The following is a 22,387-nucleotide window of genomic DNA, read 5'->3' on the forward strand; positions in this document are numbered from 1 at the left end:
GCCAGTAAGACGTGTTTTAATTACAAAAGGTGTAGTGACTGATGGCAAGAATGGAGAGCCCTCAGGGCAGGGAAGGGCTAAGAGAAGCCCAGATGAAAAAGTGAGGGAAGGGACACGTTCACTAAGTCTGGAAAATTACCTGCTTGAACTGCTCACAATCATAATAAGTTGTAAGGTGAGAAGCTTTCTGAAAGACCCCAGAAAAGTCTAGTGAATCAATTATCCCAACAACCATAAAAGAACCTCCTCCTTTGTGCACAAAGACGAGAACAGCAGTAAATGCACGTAAGGAGCCGACACACCAGCTTCCAATAATATGCCTGTCTGGTTTACGGAAGAGGCTGACTGTAGGTGACAAAGCGGTCAAAGTGGAAAGGACACTGCCAGGACTGCAAAGGGACACACAGGGTGCCAGGGCCTCTGGCTTGCTTTACTTTAAGGAAAAGAAAGATTTAATCATTGCAAGGAGAACAAAATGCCATCAGTTGTGTTTCAATATATAGTAAAAGTATGAGTGGGAAGGCTCTTGTTATTAATGTTGTTTCTGTTTTTTTGCTGATTTCTTCTACCCTCTAGTGTATGGGCAAGCTATCTTTGGAGGTGGGTGAAAAGAAAGTAATGAATTAAAGTGAAAATCAGGATGAAGTTAGGTTTTTAAGCTATCCATTTATTGTGTATTTCAACATCTGCTCACATGTTAGGTTGGAATCCTGGGAAGTTTAAAAATAACCAGTTATGTCGAAGTAAAACATTCTTCCTTATTTGAGGAGTTAAACATTTATATCACCTATAAATTACCATACTGAGCAGTTTGGCACAACAACAGGGTTGCCAGTTTTAGAGGGCAAGAAATCTAGATTGGGAAACATTGTGTACTTCTGTCAGCCATGGTTGCCCAGCATCTTTTGCACACCTTTTGTACATTTTCTTGCTTTCCCATATTGTGAGCATTGTTTTCTCAAGATAGAATCCAAAACCTTTATTTCCCAGCAGTTCTCTTCAGCTGTGGAATAGATAAGTGACTTAGACTTTGTTATTCAGATGCACAAGAGTGAGACTTGCATACAGAAATGAGCAATCCTGTGGTGTCCATTTGAGGGGATCCCCTGGCCAGCATATTGGTGAAGGCATCTGGTTCTCTAGGGGTCTGTGATGGAGTCCCTGGATCCTAAGTTATTATATTGATCCTGAAGTGTGGTTTGGGATCTTGAGCCTTAAGCTAGACAGAATGAATTCTGTTGTTTGCAACCAAGAACACTAACCTGTATAAGAGGTTAAACAAGTGCCTTGAAATTGCCGGGTAAATTACACAGAAACAGCCAGAATTAGAAATCACGGGTCTTATTTTGAAGTTTCAGCTCCTAGATGGAGTTAATACAGCAGGAGATTGCAAGCCTGTGTCCCCATTCTTACCATTTAGCTGAAATGTAGCCTTAGGTCTTTCTCCATTCAGTGCTTTTTACCAGGAGTCATCAGATCATATGTGGCCCACTGCCTGATTTTGTAAATAAAGTTTTATTGGGACACAGGCATGCCTATTTGTTTATGTATCCTCTGTGGTTGCTTTCACACTGTACAGCAGAAGTGAGTATTTCATAGAGACGATATGGCATGTAAAACCTTAAATAGCTACTATCTTGCTACAGAGAAAGTTTGTTGACCCTTGATTGGTAGGGGTCACTCCCAACGAGCAGGACCTGGCAGGTGAAGTGAAGGCAGATTGGCATCCCTGGTCTAACATGTCCTGTTAGCCATTCATTATTGCTTGTGTTAGCAGTGTCACCATTCAGCAGGGTCTCCGACCGGAAGACTGGTGTAGATGAGGGCTGAGCAGACATAAGGGAAGATAGCTGCACATACGTTAGAGGACATAGCCACTGTTCCTTTTCTTGCCTCTACATGACTTTTTATTAAAGTAGATAATTTAGGAAGCTGTGCTTTTCCACTAAGTAGGTATTACCTCTGTAGATGATTAGACCAATAGATTTTTTTCAACTAAAAAAGAGAAGAAAATCAACAAAACCAGATCAAGATTACCTCTTTTCTGGGCTGGCATTTAGTATATGTCTTCGATCACACTGGACATTGGCCACCCTTAGACATGATTGATTCAAGTCTGCAGAGGACTTGAAGACCATCCATAGGTCATAGCTTCAGATTCAGAAGATCAGTATTGCCCTGATGCCAATACCTTGACTTTTGACACAGAGTGGTCCAGATAAAAGAAATTCTCAAAACCTTAGGAGAAGTTGCTGAGTTGGCCTTACCTCCAGTTGCCTTGGCTTTGTAGAATGACAGGCGATTTCCTAACTCTGCCAATCTAATGCTAAGGTTTGGCACGTGCTGCTCACTCTCTCTATGTGGCATGTGCATGCTTCATTGCCTGCTGAGCTCATAGTCCTCTGAGACTCATGCCCAGTTTTCCTGATCCCTGTGCTCAGGGCTTACCTTCCCCGTGGGCTCTTTGTACCATGTCGTGTCCATTTATTTCTCTGCCTCCCACAGTTCAGTGTGCAGGCCCTGGGTCATTTATTTCTGTTTCTGTACACAGCAGAGTGCTTAGCACACAGTAGGTGCTCAAAAGGTGTTTATTAAAAGAAGTGGCATCCTCTTTGTGTTGCAGAGGCAGGGCCTCGTGAGTGGAGCTCAGCTTTCTATTGTGGCTTCTTTTTCAGCCATGGATTAGAGTGTACTGAAACTTTTAATTGAATTCTGAGCCAATCTGTCTATTTATTTTAAAAGGCATGAAGAGAGAAAAAAAAGGAAGAAAATACATCAAAATGCAACGCTATGCAGTTCAAAGTGGTGGGATTCTGAGTGATTTTTTAATTTTGTTTTTATACTTTTTCTGTATTTTCTAAACTTTCTATGTGAGTATGGATTTCTAGTTTTACAAATAGAAAAATAGACATTGATATCAGTTAAAAATGAAATAACTGGAATAAGATGTCAAATAGATCAGGTGCCTTTTATTATACATTTTAAACTTTTTAACAAGCATGTTAGCCAGTTTTAAAATTCTAAATAAAATACTGGTAACCAAGAAACAGGAGTAACCTCAGTCTAATTTTATAGAAGCTATAGAATGATGTTGAAACAGGAGTTTTGGGTATTACAGGCTTTGGTTTGGCCCTGGAATGACTCTAGAGTGGGGTGCTATGTTCAACTTATTTTATCCTTATTTATCATGATGAGCACAGATGGACAGATCTTGAGAATTGTCTTTTTTTTTTATTAAGGTGTCACTGACACACACTCTCATGAAGGTTTCACAAGGAAAACACTGTGGTACTTATATTCACCCATATTATCAAGTCCCCCACCCATACGCCATTGCAGTCACTGTCCATCAGTGTAGTAAGATGCCAGAGTCACTACTTGTCTTCCCTGTGCTACACTGACTTTTCCATGACCCCCCAACGCACACACACCATGTGTGCCAATCATAATACCCCATAATCCCCTTCTTCCTCCCTCCCCACCCCTCCTCTTTGGTAACCGCTAGTCCCTTCTTGGAGTCTGTGAGTCTGCTGCTATTTTGTTCCTTCAGTTTTGCTTCATTGCTATATTCCACAAATGGGTGAAATCATTTGGTACTTGTCTTTTTCTCTGCCTGACTTATTTCACTGAGCATAATACCCTCTAGCTCCATCCATGTTGTTGCAAATGGTAGGATCTGTTTTCTTCTTATGGCTGAATAATATTCCATTGTGTATATGTGCCACATCTGCTTTGTCCATTCACCTACTGATGGACACTTAGGTTGCTTCCATATCTTGGCTAGTGTAAATAGTGCTGCAATACACATAGGGGTGCATCTGTCTTTTTGAATCTGGGATCTTGTTTTCTTTGGGAAAATCCCTAGGAGTGGAATTCCTAGGTCAAATGGTATTTCTATTTTTAGTTTTTTGAAGAACCTCCATATTGCTTTCCACAATGGTTGAACTAGTTTACATTCCTACTCAGTGTAGGAGGGTTCCCCTTTCTCTGCATCCTTGCCAGCATTTGTTGTTCCTTGTCTTTTCGATGTTGGCCATCCTAACTGGTGTGAAGTGATATGTCACTGTGGTTTTAATTTGCATTTTCCTGATAATTAGTGATGTGGAGCATCTTTTCCTGTTGGCCATATGAATTTCTTCTTTGGAGAAGTGTCTGTTCCTATCTTCTGTCCATTTTTTAATCAGTTTATTTGCGTTTTGGTTGTTGAGGTGTGTGAGTTCTTTATATATTTTGGATGTTAACCCCTGTCAGATATGTTACTTATGAATATATTCTCCCATACTGTAGGATGCCTTTTTGTTCTACTGATGGTGTCCTTTGCTGTACAGAAGATTTTTAGTTTGATATAGTCCCATTTGTTCATTTTTGCTTTTGTTTTCTTTGCTCAAGGAGATGTATTCAGGAAAAAGTTGCTCATGTTTATATTGAGAGATTTTTGCCTAAGAGTTTTATGGTTTCATGACTTACATTCAGGTCTTTGATCCATTTTGAGTTGACTTTTGTGTATGGGGTTAGACAATGATCCAGTTTCATTCTCTTACATGTAGCTGTCCAGTGTTGCCAACACCAGTTGTAGAAGAGGCTGTCATTTCCCCATTGTATATCCAGGGCTCCTTTATCATATATTAATTGACCATAGATGCTTGGGTTTATATCTGGGCTCTCTATTCTGTTTCCATTGATCTAGAAGTCTGTTCTTGTACCAGTACCAAATTGCTTGATTACTGTGGCTTTCAAGTCAGGGAGAGTAATCCTCCCAAGAGAACTGTCTTTATTAATAGGTCCTCTGTATCCTGCAGAAGGAATGCCAATGAAAAGTTCCCCAGGAGCTGCAGGAGAAGAAGGCATTGTCACACTGATGGAGGGAAAACACTCACTGCACCCTCAGGCAAGGGCTGTGGATTGCAGCATTTGTAGATTTGTAGGCCCAGCCATCAGCCACAGGGTGAGGTAGTGAGAACAGCCTGGTGTCATAGACAAGGGGTTGGCTAGTCAAGTGCTAAAGTTACCTACAGGCAAACTTAAACCAAAATGCTCAAATGCAAGCCCTTGCTGTGATGAGCATAAATGTAGCACAATGAGGAAAATCTTAAAAGGAAAACTGCTGGATTCTGATCAGGGCCAGATCAGTGCACGCTGTGTGCACGCCTAGAAGCAAACTTGCAGGCACCCACTGAGATAGCTTGGGGTGCTCAGCCAGCAGGTCAAGCTTATGCGCACAGTGTGAATTCATTTATAAAACCCCCGCATCAGGGCACTCAGACCACCAAATTGTTAATGTTTATGTTTATGCCTGAAAATCTTTCAAACTGCCACAAGTTTATAATACTCTCACGTGGGGACTTTAGTGTGTATCTAGGCCTCAGTTTCAAAACAACTAAGATTCCAGGTTGAGATTTTTGAAATTGTATTTACTGTTACATGTTAATTCACAAACAAGAATATCTGAAAGCACAGATTAAAAATATACCCACACCAGGAATTCCTTTAGGTATGAAAGTCAACGCAGGCTATGCCAAAATTTGGGGACAAAGGTATTGTTCCATTTCTCATTACTCAAATCTGAGAACTAAATTTTAAGTGTGTTGGAAAAACCTTTGGTTCACTAATAACATCTGTATTCGTAATAATAATACAGAAATAATGGCAGTTCTGATTATATGATCAAATCGTATAAATATTAAATAATCCCTTTTATACTGAGCAAAACTACATTGTAGAGCTCATGTGCTGTTCCTAATGACTGTCGTTACCATGCCACCCAAACGCGGAGCTTTGGTCACTGTGTCGTGGGCTATTATTATTCTATTCTCCTGCCACACTGTTTCTTCTTTGCTTAGGGCTTTTTGGTTCTGTGAAGTTAGGGTTGATAAGGTAGCTGTGGGCCAACTATCCTCCATGGTGCCCATTCTTCTGCAGATGCCATTTATTCATTCATTCCTCACTCAACAAATATTATGTGCTAGACACTGCCAAAATGATACAATGACCAATGAGAGCAAGAGTTACTGTGCTCAAGGAGCACATTCTAGAGGGAGAGACAAGCAATAACCAAGAGAACAAAGAAGGTAATTTCACCTTGTAATGTACTTTAGGGGAAATGAACGGCAGACTTGATGCAGACTATCCCAGGGGGATGGATCTTTAAATCAGGTTCTCCAGAAAACCATATGAAGGCATTGCTTTCTGCAGGGACACCTGATGAAGGGAAAGCTCAGCCATCCCAGGACCTGGAGAGAGACCAGACCAGGCAGCAGGACCACAGAGATGATCAGAGATGGGGAAGAGTGTGACTTATTTTAGAGTCTGGCAAGGGAGCTGTGCAGCTGGAAAGTAGTGGGTGAGGGGGTGTGGTAGGCAATGGGGTAGGGTCAGACCTTGTCTGGCTTTGTCGGCAACGATGATTCTCAGCTGGAAGACGATGGCACCATTGCACTGGCTCTTTCCAGTGAGCATCTGTCTGCTCGTTTATGCCTCGTGTGAGATATTTAGACTCCCAGTCATAGGCCACATACTATAAAAGAATGTCTCACTATTTCCTGATCATCTTCCCAGGCTGTTAACATTAGGCGAGCTGTCAGGAACCTAGGAGCTGGGCCCCTAGAGAGGAGCCAGTTCACCCCCTGAGGACATGAGCTGGAGGGGAGGGAGCACAGGTTGCCCCTGTTCCTGTTCCGACCTTCCTGTTCATCCACCGTCATCCTGACACACTTGCATTTCCTTTGGCAGTCACAGAGCACTTAACCTTCACCATGCAAATCAGTATTCATCTATCAAGGATTCTAGGCCAGCCTGTTTTTGTCCCCATTAACCTCTGGCTAGCCCTACACTTCTCCAATAAAAAGAACTCCATTTCCTAATCAATGGTCACTTCCCGATGGAAACTCTAATTATGGTGATGCACCATTCAGTTAGCATGCACAGCTTTTATGAGTGTGATTGATAGAAGTGAGGCAGTGAGACTGAGTGGGTCACATGTGCCCGGTTGTGTTGCTCATCTTATTTTGGTGGTTATGGAGGGTGGCCATATACTTTATTGTCCAAATAGGGGCCCTTTTGAGAATGAAAGAGGGCTCTATTAGTAATATTACCATGAAAGCAGGCATAAACTGGGGTGCGTGGTCACCCTAGGTTTTCAGTATTTGGATATCACACACCATTATTATATTTTTTAGGTTTTCTCCATGTAACAATGAGTGATATTCATTCACTCTTTCTTGTCTCTATTACAATCAAATATGTGAAGTCCATATGTTTTATGGGTCTATGGAGAATGTCACAAAATGACCTTGCCAGTAAAAGGTCATTACTGGGGGGCTTATGCCAAGTTTAAGAAGGAAAGAGATAAACAAAAGCTTGTAATGTTGGTCCTGCCATTAGGCACCACGACATGGTTAGGAAAGGGGCAAAGAGGTCTTAAAGATGCTTGCTTCCTTCCTTCCACATTCACCTCCCTGCGTTTGGAAAGCACCTTTGAAAGGGGACGGTTAGAGGTGGCATGGAAGTAATTTGCCTGGTGATCTCTGGTCAGACCACCCGCTAGTGACAGTGAAGGTGGGAAAGGAGTTATTTTCAGGAGAGCAAATAATGTGTCACTGTGGGAACCTGTTGTATGTGCTGATAGGAAGACGACTATCCTAAGGGAAGAATGAATGGGGTGGGCCCAGTTTATTACTCATGGCATTACAGGAAAGCAGAATATTATAACCCTGAATATCCTCAGTTGGCAAGAGTAATTTTTTTTTTATTCTTTAATTTATGAGTAAAATCTTTAAAAAAGAGTCTTGGCTGAATGTTTGTTTGCTTTTGCTTAAGGGACACAAAACCATTGGAGGGATTTAACGTTGTATCCTGTTCTCCTTCCCCAACTCATATTTAAGCTGAAGTCCGCCAGTCAATTTAAAGATGTTCTTCAGTTCCACAAGTCCCCATGAACAGATTGCCTCTCAATTGGGACGGTGTTCTTGAAGTTGCAAATTATTCCTAAACAGGACCTGATGGTTCATTGTTTTTGAGGACAGCTTTTCTTCTTTAATACAAGAACACACTGCAGCCTGCTGTGAAGAGAATATTTAGTTAGATGACTTAGACTAACAAGTATCTCCTACCACAGTTCCCCTCTAGGGTTTAGTAAGCCATTAAACACACTGAGATGCTGTTGGCATTTACAGGGAAGCTCCCCTAATCCTCCGATGATCCCTTCCCTCCTCGTCCCCTTTCCCACTGCTGTTTACTACCTTTTCCCATTGTTTTTCATGTCAGCAAAAGATGAGACTTCTTCCGTTTGGGGACAGCTGTCCCCTCAAATCCTCGTCTGTGCCTTAGTTCAGTGCCGTTCAGCCTAGAAGCAAATATTTTTAGGAAACTGAGATAGAACTTTAAAACTGATAAATAAACAGGGCTGGGGCTGGGGTTTGCTTCATGGGAAACTAACAAGTCACGCTGTGAATCCCATGAGAGCAGGTTTAACAGTGCTTGACCCTACAAGTATTTTGCCCTCTGGACCAGTGTTCAAAAAAAGACAATGTGAGGCACACACGTGATGTAGGCTTTTCCAGTGGTCACATAAAAAAAGCAGGTGAAGTTAATTTTCGTGATTTTATTTAACCCCACATACACAAAACATTTCTGTCTCACCGTGTAATCACGATGGAGTGTATTAATGAAATATTTTACATTTCTTTTCATTCTAAGCCTTTAAAATCTGGAGTGTGTTTCAATCCAAACTCGCCTCATTTCACAAGCTCAGCAGCTTCATGCGGCCTGTGGCTACTGTACCGGAGTAAGTTACTGAGCCTTAAAGAATTTTTAGTTATTAGGCAGGAAGAGGAAACCATACATGGTAAAGCCTAGACATTAGGAAGAACACCAGCCATTTGAAGGCCTAGAAGAAAAGCACGTGGCTGAATCCAAAGAGGGGAAGGACCCGTTCAGAACGATGCCAGGCAGGGGCATAAGGCAACTATATTAAGAATGGGACTTAATTCTAAAGACAGTGCGAAACCGGGGAAGGACTTTACATGGAAATGTGAAATGCTCAGATTTGCCTTTCAAATGTTCACTCTAACTGTAGGTTCAAACTATGGGTCACCTCTTATTTTTTCCCTAAAATTTTTTCTAACATTTTGAACCCTCCTTTAATGTTCCTCTCCACATCAGCTTGGAATTTCAAAACTTGTCAAAAAACCCATTTCCTATAATCTCTCTCCTGCATGCCCTGTTCTTTGGAATGCAGTTTGGGAAATGCTGACTGAAATCGTTCCCTGTGCCTGGCATGCCTCCTTGCCCTGTGGAGATCCTGGGCATCTCACCATACCCAGATCCCACCCATCTTCCTGGTCCTGTCATGGCCTCTCCCACATCCCAACTTCCTTTGTCCCTTAAGCCAAGGCTCCTTCCAGATCTTAAATAACTACAGTTCTAGGATATCAGAGGCCTCTGTCTTTCCTGAAATCCCATAGTGCGTTGCTGATACGCCTCTTGGGCTCATGTCAGCTGACGTTGTGCTGGAGCAGAAGGCGTGTAGGTCTGAATCCCCCTGGAAGGCATGGGTTGGGGTTATTACCTTCTCAGTCTCATACTCTTCCTGCCTTCACCAGAGGGTATTGATGGCTGTTTAATGAATTCTTGCCCCTTGAGAAGCCACCTCCCAGCATTCTCAGCCCCATCCAAATACAGCCTCTTTGTGTTTTCAGAGGCATCAGAGCCCCCCAACCTGGCCTGGTGGTCCCCCAGCACCTGTGCCTGCAGGTGCACAGGAGAGGCGAGCTCTTCCTGCCTCAGCCCTTTGGGGTCCTTAAGGCTCTGCAAACTCCAGTCACCCACCCTGTGTGTTCCTCCCTCCAAGACATCTGGAACACAGAGATGGGGCACGTTCTCCCCACTTAGAGCTTTCTGAGGTTTACAGCTGATGAACCAAGGAAGAGCATGTGTGCTGCCTGTTGTGACTTCAGGTGTTTCTTAGCCTGCGCCTAAGGCTCCCTTTGGTCCCACACGGCATCAGAGCTGCGCTTCCCCACCTGTGACAGCGCGTGTGTGGGGCAGGCAGCGAGGAGTAATGGCTGTTGTCAAGGAGCCCGCCGCCCCCACGTCAGTGCCTGCTCCCCTCGCTGGCTCGTTCCTCTGGCTCCTTGTGGGAAGGTCTGTCAAAGGATGTCAGGGTAAAATTCTCTGCTGCTACGGGTGCCTTTGCTTTCTCTCTCTCCCTCTCCCTTCTCTCTTAGATTTTGTCTTGATGTCATCTCTTCAAAGTATACTACCTGTAAAATATTGATTCGTAGCAGGCTGCATCTGCCAGGATCAGATTTCTCTTCTGCTGGCGGCAGTAATAAACCACCACAGACACCGCAGACCCGGTGCCAGCTTCACCGCCTCCTCGCACGTACCCGTCTGTCTTTTGCCCGACTCTGCATAATGAAGCAGCGTCCAGAGACACCGCAGAAGTAGAGAAACCGAGTAACAACCAGTGGGGACATCAAAGAGCCAGGGAGCCTGCAAATGCAGAGCGTGACAGCATTGCCCCATGTGGCACAGGGCCTGGAAGCTTCCTGGCTTGCTGGGAGCAACTGGAAAAATAGTGAAGCAAAACAGTCTCCCATTTAACCATCCACGTGAGCCCAATTGCAGTGGTCCCCCGGCCTCCTCCTGTCCTTTCTTGTCCCCTCTGCCCCCCATCATCTTGGGCCAGATTGTGGAATTGCACCTTGAAGAGCTGAGTGCTGATAATTTATAAACCCTGCTAGGATGTGAAACCCAGAGGAAGATCTTGTGAAATAGGGATGTGAATTTTGTTCGAGCAGGAAAAAGAGAATTAATGGGAGGTAGTGGGGCAGGGTGGTCAAGTGCTTAGAGCCAGGGCGTAGGCTGGGCACCTGGCTCTGCCACTTACCAGCCAAGCGATTGGGGGCAGGTTAGTAAACTTCTGTCCCAAGTTCCTTCTTGGTATAATGGGATTGTTGTCATGATTAAGTGATTTAATGGTTGTAAGGCATTGAGAAGAATGCCTGGCGCACAGCACTATTGAAATGCTTATTAAATACGTACTTATAAATTCCCTGTTGGGGAGGCTAAAGGCCCAGTTAGTGGGAACAAGGCAGGCATTGTGCTTCCCTTCTGGGGGTGTAGCTTAGCCTCCCGGAGGACCTCCAGAGCAGACAGGCAGCAGGGGACCAAGCAGACCTTCAGGGGGAACTGGAACATCTTCTTCTTGATTTGTCTGCCATTGTGCACTTGTTTGAAGGTGTCCCACTCTCCGAGAAGGTGACTCTTTATTCAGAAACACAGCAGTCGTGGGAAGAGCTTTCTGAATATCAGTGGCGTGTGTGTCTGTCATCGCGTCCTGGCTGGGGGAGGGAAAGTATTAAAAAGAGACGCGGTCATCCGAAGTCAGTAAATCCGTCACCTGAGATGACAGCTGTGGGTTTGCATTCTTGTTTTACTGCGACTTTGAGCAAGTTGGTGAAGGTGGCCGTGGCATCCAGTGCTGGCCTGTGAAGAGTTATGATTTCCCACTGTATTAAGCTACTGAAGGGGACCCTACCACTTAGCACCCTCTGGGGAACCTTCCCTTTTGCAGTATAGGGAAATTTACCCCTTGTGACCAACTGTTAAGCTTCCTTTGAAGCCTCTTTTAATTCAGATTTGGTTCAGTGCATGATGGCTGCAGAGTCAGTGGGGAAAACGTTTACGACATGACAAACTAGCAACCTGTATTTTTTTTCTTTTACGGACTGTTAGAGAAATCATGGGTCTTTTATACTCACATTCTTTTGCTTTTTGTTGGGAGGGATGTCCTTGGAGACCCCTCAGTCCCTCACTTTATATTCTTTCTCCTCTTCCAACCTCAAAGGCTCTCTGCACAGCAGCAGGCTTCCCTTTGATGAGGTGGCTGGAGAAATTTTCATCAGAAGCCTGCCAGAGTCAATGGTCTGTGGTCAAAAGGAAGACTGCCGAGTCAAGGGATGCGTCCACCTCGCCACTGGGGAGTTTAGTTCCCGTGGGAGGAGGGGGCTGATTTCCATTCCTCAAAGGCCGTGAAGGGCACGGCGGTCTCACAGGGCATTGTGCGGGCCCAGTGTACCCGACCTGTCACCCTCACTGTGGCATGCTCCACAGAACTGTCTTGTTCTTCTTAAATTACTGTTTGTATACCCATTTAGATAGAGAGCAGGAGGTTAGCGCGGTGCAAGGTACCTTGGAGCCTCCGAAGGTGGCCCATGGGAGACAGAATATATGAGCACAAAGAGTGGTAAGGGAGGCGTCAGTAAGGAATCAGGAGGGCTAAGTCTGGACCCTGAGCTAAGTTTTGTCAAAGACACAATGTGGAGAGTGAATGTCCCCTACAGAAAAGGGAAGGGGAGGGGCAGCTGCTTGGAAACCACATGCAGGCGGACCACGGCGTGATCAACGTGGGCTTGGGGGAGAATGACTTCACCTCCCTCCAGCTCCTCTTCCAAATGGGTGGTCACAAGAATTGAATGTGATTATCCATGTAAAATGTTTAGCATAGAGACTGGTACATAGGCTCCGATTGGTGTTAATCACATGTTAGCATAAGTAAGTGTTGATAGTAAGGTGTCCTCAGGGTACACCACCACAGTGAGACAATTGTGGGAAAGGCATCTTTAAATAGCCAGTTGATAAAGAATTTAAAAGTCACCCTTGATTTTTTATCCACCAGCAAACATGTCCATATTCTTCTATTTGCAGTCTAGAAGCAGTAGGCATTCAATAAATATTTGTTGAATAAATGAATACTCTTTTGTACTTACACCTGTGAGCTTAGTGACCATCAAGAGCCTAAACAATTTCACCATTGGCTCTACTGATCTGATTACAATTTTGTTGTTCCTTTCAATAAAAAGAAATCTTTTTGTTTCTATTTTGTTCTTTTTCAGGTCTGAAGCTTAAGAGTTTGTGTTAATTTGCACAACCATGTTACCAAATCCACGTTAAATGTCTCCTATGTGCTCCCTGAAGCAATATTTACTGAGACCCTCCCATCTTTCACTAGGTGCTGTGAAGTTTCTACCTTCAGGATCTGAAAGAGAACAAAATAGACTAGAGCAATACTCGGTTATAGGTCTAAGACAGATATAAATAGAAGCTGCTATGGAGACGCAGAGGGAGAGAGCTTCACCCACTTCGTGCACCTGGGGATGGAAGGAGCTCAGGAAGACTTTCTAGAGATGCTGGCATCTAATATTCTGATAGTGATATATTACATTTCAATGAATAAGTGAATACTATGGTGAGAAAAAATGTAGACTGACTAAACATTTAGTGAAATCTACTCTTGTACAAGGGGATAAAAATCCTAGGATGTGGAAGTGTGACTGTCAACATTCAGCCCTGCAACATAGAAAACCAAGAAATGTCCTAGCTGAACTTCCCTACTGTGGGTCTCTCCAACATTCATTAGTTCACTCACTCACTCATTCATTTATTTAGTTTCCAGCTTTACTGACATGTACTTGACGTCTCTGACTTTCAAAAGTGATTTGGTTCGGTGATTATACTACTGGAAGGTCAATGAGAATTTAGAGAACAAACTGATGGTGGAAAATGAGTCTTTTATAACTTACTAAACTAAAATTCTAGCTTCTGTTGGCAGGAACTAACCAAAGAAGGCAAGGGTGTTGTAGAGGACATTTATCTCAGAGTTTCTGTTTCTGAAGAGAGAGAATGAATGAGTTTTATTTTATTTTGACTGACTACTATCTGTCAGAGAAGAACAATGCCAAGAATTGAATAGAAATATCAGTAGATCACTTTTATTAATAACATTGAGACGGGACACATGGCGCCTGCCATATTATCTAGGAAATTGCTTGGGTAACAAAAGCCCTTTTACTTCATGAATAAACACAGACAAGGGTATGTTATTCACAGGGAAGTTAGTTCAGGTAATGGCCTGACATCCGAAATGATACAAAGAAATGATGAAGGGTTGGAAAGCAAAGGGAAAACTCATTTGAAGAGGGGGAATCAATAATGTTAGCTCCATGTTTGCTCATCTGTAAAATGAGGAGTTTGGGGTTGGATGGAGTCCAAGGTTTTTGCTGTCTTTGATGCATCATGGACCTATGGATCCAAAAAGCAGCAGACAGGCAGTACGACTGATGGCTTACTAATTAAAACTTATTATGCTTTTCTTCTAAAGAATGGAAAGTTCTCAACACCATGTTCAAATATAGGACATTTTTAAAAATAAAAATATAAATATAAAAACAGGCAAAAATTTCAGCATACCAATAAAAAAAGTGTCATACTATCAAACTACGGCTTCAATGCACATGTTGTTTTCTCTGCAAGTGAGGTATTTGGAAAATTCATTAAATTTGGGGGATATTGAAGAACACTTAACATACCATTTCTTTGTTGTGTTATAGAGTGTCCCCCAAGTCCTAAGGAGTGGGGAATTTTAAGACATTCCTGAAGTTATAGTCATGGTGCAGCTTTGGTATTGAGGGAATCTGATTCAAAATGAAAAATGAGATCAGTACATGTCGTGCGTTCCTGAAAATTTCTATGTTCAGTCGAACACTTTGGAAGAGAGAGATGGTCACCAAAATGTATGTTCCCCAATCACAGAGTTGTCATTGGAAGATAACCATGCCTTTGCCCAGCCTTTGGCTTTTTGGTAGGATCATGTGACTGTTCTTCTCAGTGGACTCTTAGTAAAAGTGCTATACATCATTTCTTGGCCTAGGATGTTAAGAGCAGAGCCTTCATCACAGTCTGTTTGCCGTTATGACTCGATATAGAGGACTCCCCAGTCCTAGGGATGGCAGAACTCTAGGACGGAGGAAGCCTAGATCACAGAAGCACAGCATGGGAGAAATGTGCCCACCTACCAGAAACCCTGCAGAGTGCTGCTAAATGAACACGAAATAAACTTCTGTTGAACTTTTGGGGTTTATTTATGGTAGCAATTACCTGATTGATACAGGCGCTGAATCCCTTGGTCTTATACAGGAAGGTAAATTAGTGCATGCAAGAAAAGCACAAATGTGATTTATGGGTGATGGAACCTATTGGAAATCCTGGTATGCCCTGTGGTCTAAAGCCATGAGGAAAGAGAAATCAGTAATCTTTTTTGGTGGTGTTAAGTTCTTATACAAGACTTGGAGCGTTCTGGCCTTCTTCTGGTCTAAGTCAAAGTGGGACAATTTGCTTCAGCCATTCAGCAGCATCAAAGAATTACTTCTTGATTTCAGAGAGAAACACAAATTTCTGACTTTTCTTGGGTCATACTTGATGAAAGGAGAAAAGTCTAATTGATATGAAGCAAGCAAGATATATGGTAAGATTCATGAGAGAGCAGAAAATGCCATTTATTTTTATATTTATTCCATGAGCTTAGAAAAATGAGCTAGAGAATCTTTAATGGTCATTGGGCATGTTACATTTTCTATTGCTTGCATTAAAAAAAGAATACCCTGTGCAATAGATGTTTTTGGTCAAAGAAAAGTTCTTAATATATTAGGACTCCATCTCCCTCCTGGTGATGGGCACTCAGTGTCCTCTGCAGCTGCTTGTGGTCAGTACGCATCTTAAGCCCTGAGCAAAGGTAAACCCAAGAGTTAGATGAACAGTCTCATGTAGTCTTGTAGGTAGAACTACACATTCTCAAAGGAATTCCTAGAAATAACACCATGAATAAACATTGATAGAAACTGATCATAACCAAAACCTGGGCAAAGGAAAATTGATCACTATGAAAAAAATTGCGTGGTAAATCAGTTTAATTAGTACGATGATGAGATGAAGGAGAAAAGGTCAGTGATAGCCAGGATTGTTATAGTCATGTCAGCATATTAAATATACCACGTTGCTCTGACAAAACCAAGACCTGTCTCCCGGGGCAGAGATGAATGTTTCCAGAGACTCTTGTGTTTTGAACACCTCAAACAGTCTTTCTCTCTGGGATGACTTTTCTTGTGTCTAATTCACCGAAAGCCCCTATCAGTCAATGCCTACTCCACTCAACTCCCTGTTTATGTGAGGATTAAATATTAAACAGTCATTCTCAAAAAGACTCCAAAGCCACTTAGTACACATTTTAGTAGACATTTAAAATTTTATTTTCATTTTTTTTAATGACTGGGGATTACTTAGAAATCACAAGTTCCACCAGATACAGGACTAGGGTGATGGAGTGAGGTGCCCAGGGCATAAAATTCAAGGAGGCACTCCCCACCCAGTCCCTGTATGATCCTGAGAGGGAGTTCCTCCTTACATTTTGTGTCCAGGCACTTCATTTGACTTACCTTAGTCCCATCCCTGAATGCCACAGATAAATGGGTGTGTAAGGTGTATATCTGAGGTGTGCAGAACCACCTGGAACTGCTTAAACATTGTTTCTAAGTTTGGGTACCCGGTAGTAACTTCTTAATGAGAAATGCAGAGACATGAGCACCAACGTCAAGGTAGAGTTCCTGTTGAGCAAATGACACCAGGAAAGAAAAGCTCCTCTTTTCGTCTTTGCTTGAATAATAATAATAATAAAGACCTATAATTGGATTTCCTTGAAGACTTGGAGAACTCACATCTTTATAACTTTTCAGATTAAAAGGTAATCCTTTTGAATTCTATGAAATTTGCAGCCTACATTTTTTAGAAAGTAAGATTATGCAGCTTTTGAAGGAAGCCAGGAACAATGAAGTGAGCAATATTTGCATTCACAAGTTACTCTGTGTTGGCAGATTGTCCTCTTCTATAGAAATATCACAATTTTTCAAAAGGACCACTTTGAAGATAAAGAATTATATTTAATATGTTTTTTGTTCATAAAACAAAGTCACTTTGAAAGCTTGCTTTGACAATCACAGATCCCGTTACCCTTTAGCATGGTGCCACCCCCTTCAGGTAACCACATCACAGTCCAGGGCGCCATCCCCCTGTCCTCTGGCATTCTGTGAGAACAGGCCGCATTCACACCCCTGCCCCTTAGGGTTCTGAAGTTCCTGTTAGCAGAAGAATGAGAACCCTGTTATCTAGGAAATTTTAGTAGACTGACATCCAAAGAAATGGTAGAGCATAGGTACAATAGAAATGAGTATCTAGCAAATTTCATGATGGATAGAAACACTGTATTTTTCTATTCCTATCTTAGTTTAAAACTCTAAGCTTTAATGACCTTGGAACATGCCAGAAAGAGTTGGCTATACTGGGGTCACTGATGAAAAAGCAGTATCTCAGAAATGGACACCTTCCCTTCTTACTTACAGAAGTTTCAAGGGACCAAGATTGGTAGACTGAATCTTCTCTCAAAAAATTGTGGATTTTCACATCACATGAAAGCTGGTGGCAGTTTCCATACATGGTGGTGTCACCACAAGGGCTTCAGGGCTGATGATAAATGTAACCACTGTGTTGAATGCATGGCTTCCAGGGTTTGATAAAAACACTTCTCTGGGTTTACTTCCACTGCTCCTTTAAAATGTAGGCAGTGGGGGGAATCTTTCTGTGCCCCTGGATGGGAGCTCCCCTGACTTTTATGCTTATTCTTGGTAAAAGATTGGTATATGATTCCTTTGAGCAAAAATCCTTAAGTCTCAATCCAGAAATTAGATTTTCTGGCCCAAATGTTAAACTCTTGCTTTTGTCCTCTTTGAAAGGAAGACTTCTGCCTTAAACCTCACCCCCATGCTAAGACTGCCAGCTGATTTATTTCATTTCCCACTTGCTGGCTGCCTTTCATCTCCAGCAGGGTCAAACGGAGAGTGCGGGAGGTGAGGGGGAGGGCCTCTCCTGCAGGCTGGTGTCCTGGTGCCCCAGAGAGTCCCTTCGCTGGGCCCTCTCTCTGCGCTTTCCCCTTAACGTGGGCCGGCTTGCAGGGGGCTTCTGCCTGGCTCCTGGGCAGGGCTGGATCAGTCCCAGTGCCTCCTGTTGGCATCTGGGACCCAAGGTCATCTCATCCCCTGGAGGCCTCCCTCCGGTGCTGGAGGTACAGACTGACCCAGCAGGTACTGGCTCGGCCACCGTGCTCCCCAGGTGTGCCGGGCATGACTCAGCGGCTGCATGAAAGCAAACAGCCCCACTGGGCTTGAGGTGGAGGAGCCGTACCCACCCTCTAACCCCGCCCCGAGGATCCTCACACTGCCGGCAGGTAGCAGAGGGTAGCTTGCTCCAAGTAAGTCTCTTCCCAGAGTCCTCTCCGCTTTCCTTCTGGCCTGGCTCCGTCACGTCCTTGTATGTGGTGAGTCTCTTACGACCACATACATTAGCACCTGTTACATTAGCCTGTTACATTAGCACCACAGTCAAAACTGAGGCCGCAGGAACCCCATTTTATAGCATGCTTCATAAATGAAACAGTATAATCAAGAGACTTTCTATTAAATAGACATAACTTAATAAAAATGTATAGCAATTCAGTGATTGTTGCCCTCTAATGTGAGCTTTTTGGTGGCGATCCGTAGCTGAAGCCTGTTCTGCCCCAGCCCCGGGCAGCTCACACCCAGCTAGACTATGTGGTGAGGTTCCATCCTCACTAATGCACTCTCACCCAGGCACCCCCCCACTAGCCAGGACACGGGTAGTCCCCCTCGTCATTCATTCCCGGGCCGATTTTAGACAACTATGCCCAGTCCTTCAAAAGAGGGAGGTGCTTTCTAAATGCCTATTTTTTTTTAAGGGCAATAAATATTTCCCCCCATTATACACTCTATTAAATCTATAACTCAAAGAAAAAATTTCATGACCTTCTGGCCTAACACTTTTATACATAATTTAACCTCAGGAAGGGATGTTATCAGGCATCAGGGTCGTAAATACAATTGCTAGGGATTACCGGAAGTTGCTATACACGTTTAGAAAAGTAAAACGCGATTCCACTCTGCCCATCCAGTGGGCAGGAGCTGAAGGCTGCTCCCCTTCTGGGGGTCTGAGGTGCACTAATGTTTGGGAACCTAGAATCAGGCATGTGGCATGGAAGCATTAGAGTGTAGGAAACCTGGAGAGGCCACATTAGTAGCTAACACCTGAAGAGTTTCATTTGTATTTCCCTTTTTCTCCTCTCAGTTCTGGAACAGCATGTTGAAGGGTAGGGCCAGGGAGTATGTTGAGGTTGAGAGAAGCAGCTGGAAGCTGACTGTTCTGGAAGTGCTAACGGGAGGCTTTTAGGAGGCAAGTCGGTGCTCCGTCCAAGGGGGTGTCCTCGGCTCGCCCAGTGGGAAGTTGACAGGTACAAGAAATGCAGGGAGAGAAGGGAGCCTAGCACAGAACCAGATTTTAAAGAAAATTGCAATTCACCACATCAGTATGCAAATCACGGATTTGCTGCTCTTGAAAGCTTTAGTGCAGGCAAAAACCTTACCTCAGCAGATGTGCCTTGGCAGAAGAGTATGAGCAACCCAAATGAAGTAATTCTCCATAATTTTCTGTTCTTAATCACAGACAATTCAGCTCAACACATGTTACTGACTATCTCCTCTATGCTCAGACTGGAGACATGAATGTAAGTGGGCTGGAGACCCTGCCTTCCAGGAACATACAGCAAGGAGCACAGGACCTGGCATTTGACGGTCAACCGTCTACGGCTTTAAACCAGAATTAGTTGTCAGAGCAGCAAGGAAACTTTTTAGTTTTCTAGTATGTGGTGATCATGACAAAGGAAGATGTTTTTAATGTTAATAATTTCTCCTACCCAAAGACCCAGAGGATGTTAATGGCATAGTGGCATGAAACCCAGCGCTGTAGGGGCTGCTGTTTTATTCACGAAAGCAGACTGAAAATTAACCTGAGAATATGCAGGTCCTCTCTTGCCAGGCACCCCTTTTTATTATTATCTTCTAAGGATGCTTCCTGTCTCCGTGATTTAAGCAAGAAGTTATTTCTTAAATCTCATCCTCAGAGTTTATTCCTTCATTTACGTTGCCAACCTAGTTTCATGGTCTGTCGTGCAACCCCACTACCCATTGTGTAACTTGGCATATCGTTTTACTCTCACCTTATCAATCGTAGATGTCCGATGTGGAGCAAATTCATCTTTCTCCCTCGGTGCAGATTTTCTGGAAAGACCGAGCGCCCTTTGTGTTCCAGTTCAGCGAGGTTCTTCCCTATGACACTGCCCGGGGCTTTCCTGCCCCCATGCTTCTGTCTCTCTGCCCTCTTTCCTCTTTCCACCTCCCTTCTCTCAAACTCTTCCCACCTGTCACGTAAAACATGAACGCTGCCCCTCCAGCGGCTCCCAGTTCGTCTCCCCTGACCTCCCAGCCAGAAGCACATCTTTCTGAATGCTTGTAGTCAGTCCCCGGTGCCGCTCACACTCTCTGGCTCTCTCCCCTTGGGGCCGTGTTCTAAGATTGTTCCTCCCTGGCCCTGAGCTCGGACATGGTCGTGGCCACATTTTTAGCCAACAAAATGTGAATGGAGGTATGTGCGTCATCTCCTGTGGACACCTTAAGGGCCACTTTGTGCTCTGCTCTGTTCTCCTCTGCCTCTGCCCTGAGGCTGGTGGCAGTTCAGGTAGTGCCTGCTCCGTGAGCCTGCATCTAGGGTGAGGGTGACTGCGGGGTGGGACTGAGCCCCGTGTCAGTCTGCAGCAGACCTAGCAGGCGAGCGGGATATCAACCTTTGCTGTTCAGGACACGGAGAGTGCGACTCCCTTATTCTGGATGATAACGTGGCTACAGAAATGCTGAGGTCTTTTTTTGTCCAATTCACTTAAAAACCTGTGGACCGATATTCAGGCCAGTTGAGTCGTCTGGTGACTGCAGCCGCTGTGAATGCCTGGCAGACTGCAGGACGGGTTCCTGGGCAGAGCCGAGGAGGAAAACAGAGTTCGGGCTCCCGATTTTCTCCATGGCCATGGGGAGTTCTTTCCGAAGGAGTCTGTGTATGTGGGTTAGAGGCGAGTAGGACAGGGCTTCCTTGGCTCAGCCTGTAACAGCTGGTGTCCCCAAGCAAGCCTCTGCCGTGGCCTCGCCTTTCCTCTGCACATTGGCCCAGAAATATCCCATCCTCACCATCACTTCAGCCACGGGCTCCATGTCTGCGGCTCCCGTGTCTGTATTTCTAGCCCTGGGAAGCTCTGCCCACTGAGGCCCTCCTAACGTTCTGACCTACAGTGTCAGGAGCAAATAAGGTGTCTTTTCATGGCACTAAGTTTTAGAGGAGTTTGCCATGCAGCCACAGCCACAGAGCCATGAGTGACCTTCCCCGCCCTCCTTGGGGCGGGTCCTGCAGCCCAGGGTCTGGCAGCCCCCCTTGCCCTCACCCTGGGAGCCCCCTACCCAGGGCTCCATCCTGACCCTGACCTCCCCTAGCCTCCCCATACTTGGTCAGCTCTCAGGTCCTGATTCAGAGCAGTCCGGATGGCGTCTTGGCTGCAGATGGGCCCCACCCACCATGTGCATTGGCGAAGCTGTTCGCAGGAGTCATGGGCAGCTGCTGTCCCTTTGAAGTTCGGAGTATGAAAAGAGGAGAGCTGTGGGCACAGGGAAGATTCCGTTTATTCTTTGTCTGATTTCCCCTTCATCGTGCTGGTAAAGAACTTCAGAAAAGTCCTTAAGAATCCACATGCTGGTTTCAGTTTGGGCACATGGCAGCATGCCATTCTTCTGGCTAGATCCGCTGGACCTGGAGAGGGTCACTGCAGGTGCACAGCGGGAGGTGACACTGGTAGGACAGGCTGCAGCCAGGATGCGAAGGGCCTGGGAGGCCAGGCTAGAACATTTCAATGTCATCCTGTGGGTGGCTGGAAGAAATGAATGTTTTTTAAGCCTAGGAGGTCTTGATTATGAGAAAGCACAACTGGAGTCAGTGTGCAGGGTGCGGTGGATTCTAAACGTACCAAGAATGAGGTCGGGAGACTATTAACCAGTAGTCCAGGGATCAAGAGAAAGGTGGTGGGAATCTGCAGAAATGCCTGGCACTAGAAGGGAGAAGAAGGCACAGACGTGGGGGACATTGAGGAGGGCTGAGAGGACCTGGCGGTCACCTGCATGACTACATGGGATGGGTAGAGGTGGAGAAGAGGTCCAGCATTGAACCTTACTAATACATATACAAAACTATTTCTTAGGTAAGTGTCTGTGCAGCATGTACCATGTGCTGAGAGCTTTATATAATACTTTTATTAACCTTCACAGAAACCTTGGAGACAGGTACCCTCAGTATTACCATTTTGCAGAAGAAATAATTGAGGCAGAGAAGTTAAAGCCCAAAGTTATACAGCTAAAAACTGCTGGAGCCAGATTTGACCCCAGGCAATTCACCTTCAAAGCGGATGCTTGCTACCACCATTCTTTATCCCCTCTATTTATTTTTAGAACTCTCAGCCTTCTTTCTTTCAGTCTGATCACACTTGGAGGGCTTAATACAACATTCTTTGATGCTGAACCTCATTTTTCAATTGCTAATAAATGACCATCCTTCCCTG

The sequence above is a fragment of the Manis javanica genome, chromosome 13, assembly GCF_040802235.1.
Source record: "Manis javanica isolate MJ-LG chromosome 13, MJ_LKY, whole genome shotgun sequence".
Lineage (NCBI taxonomy): Eukaryota > Metazoa > Chordata > Mammalia > Pholidota > Manidae > Manis > Manis javanica.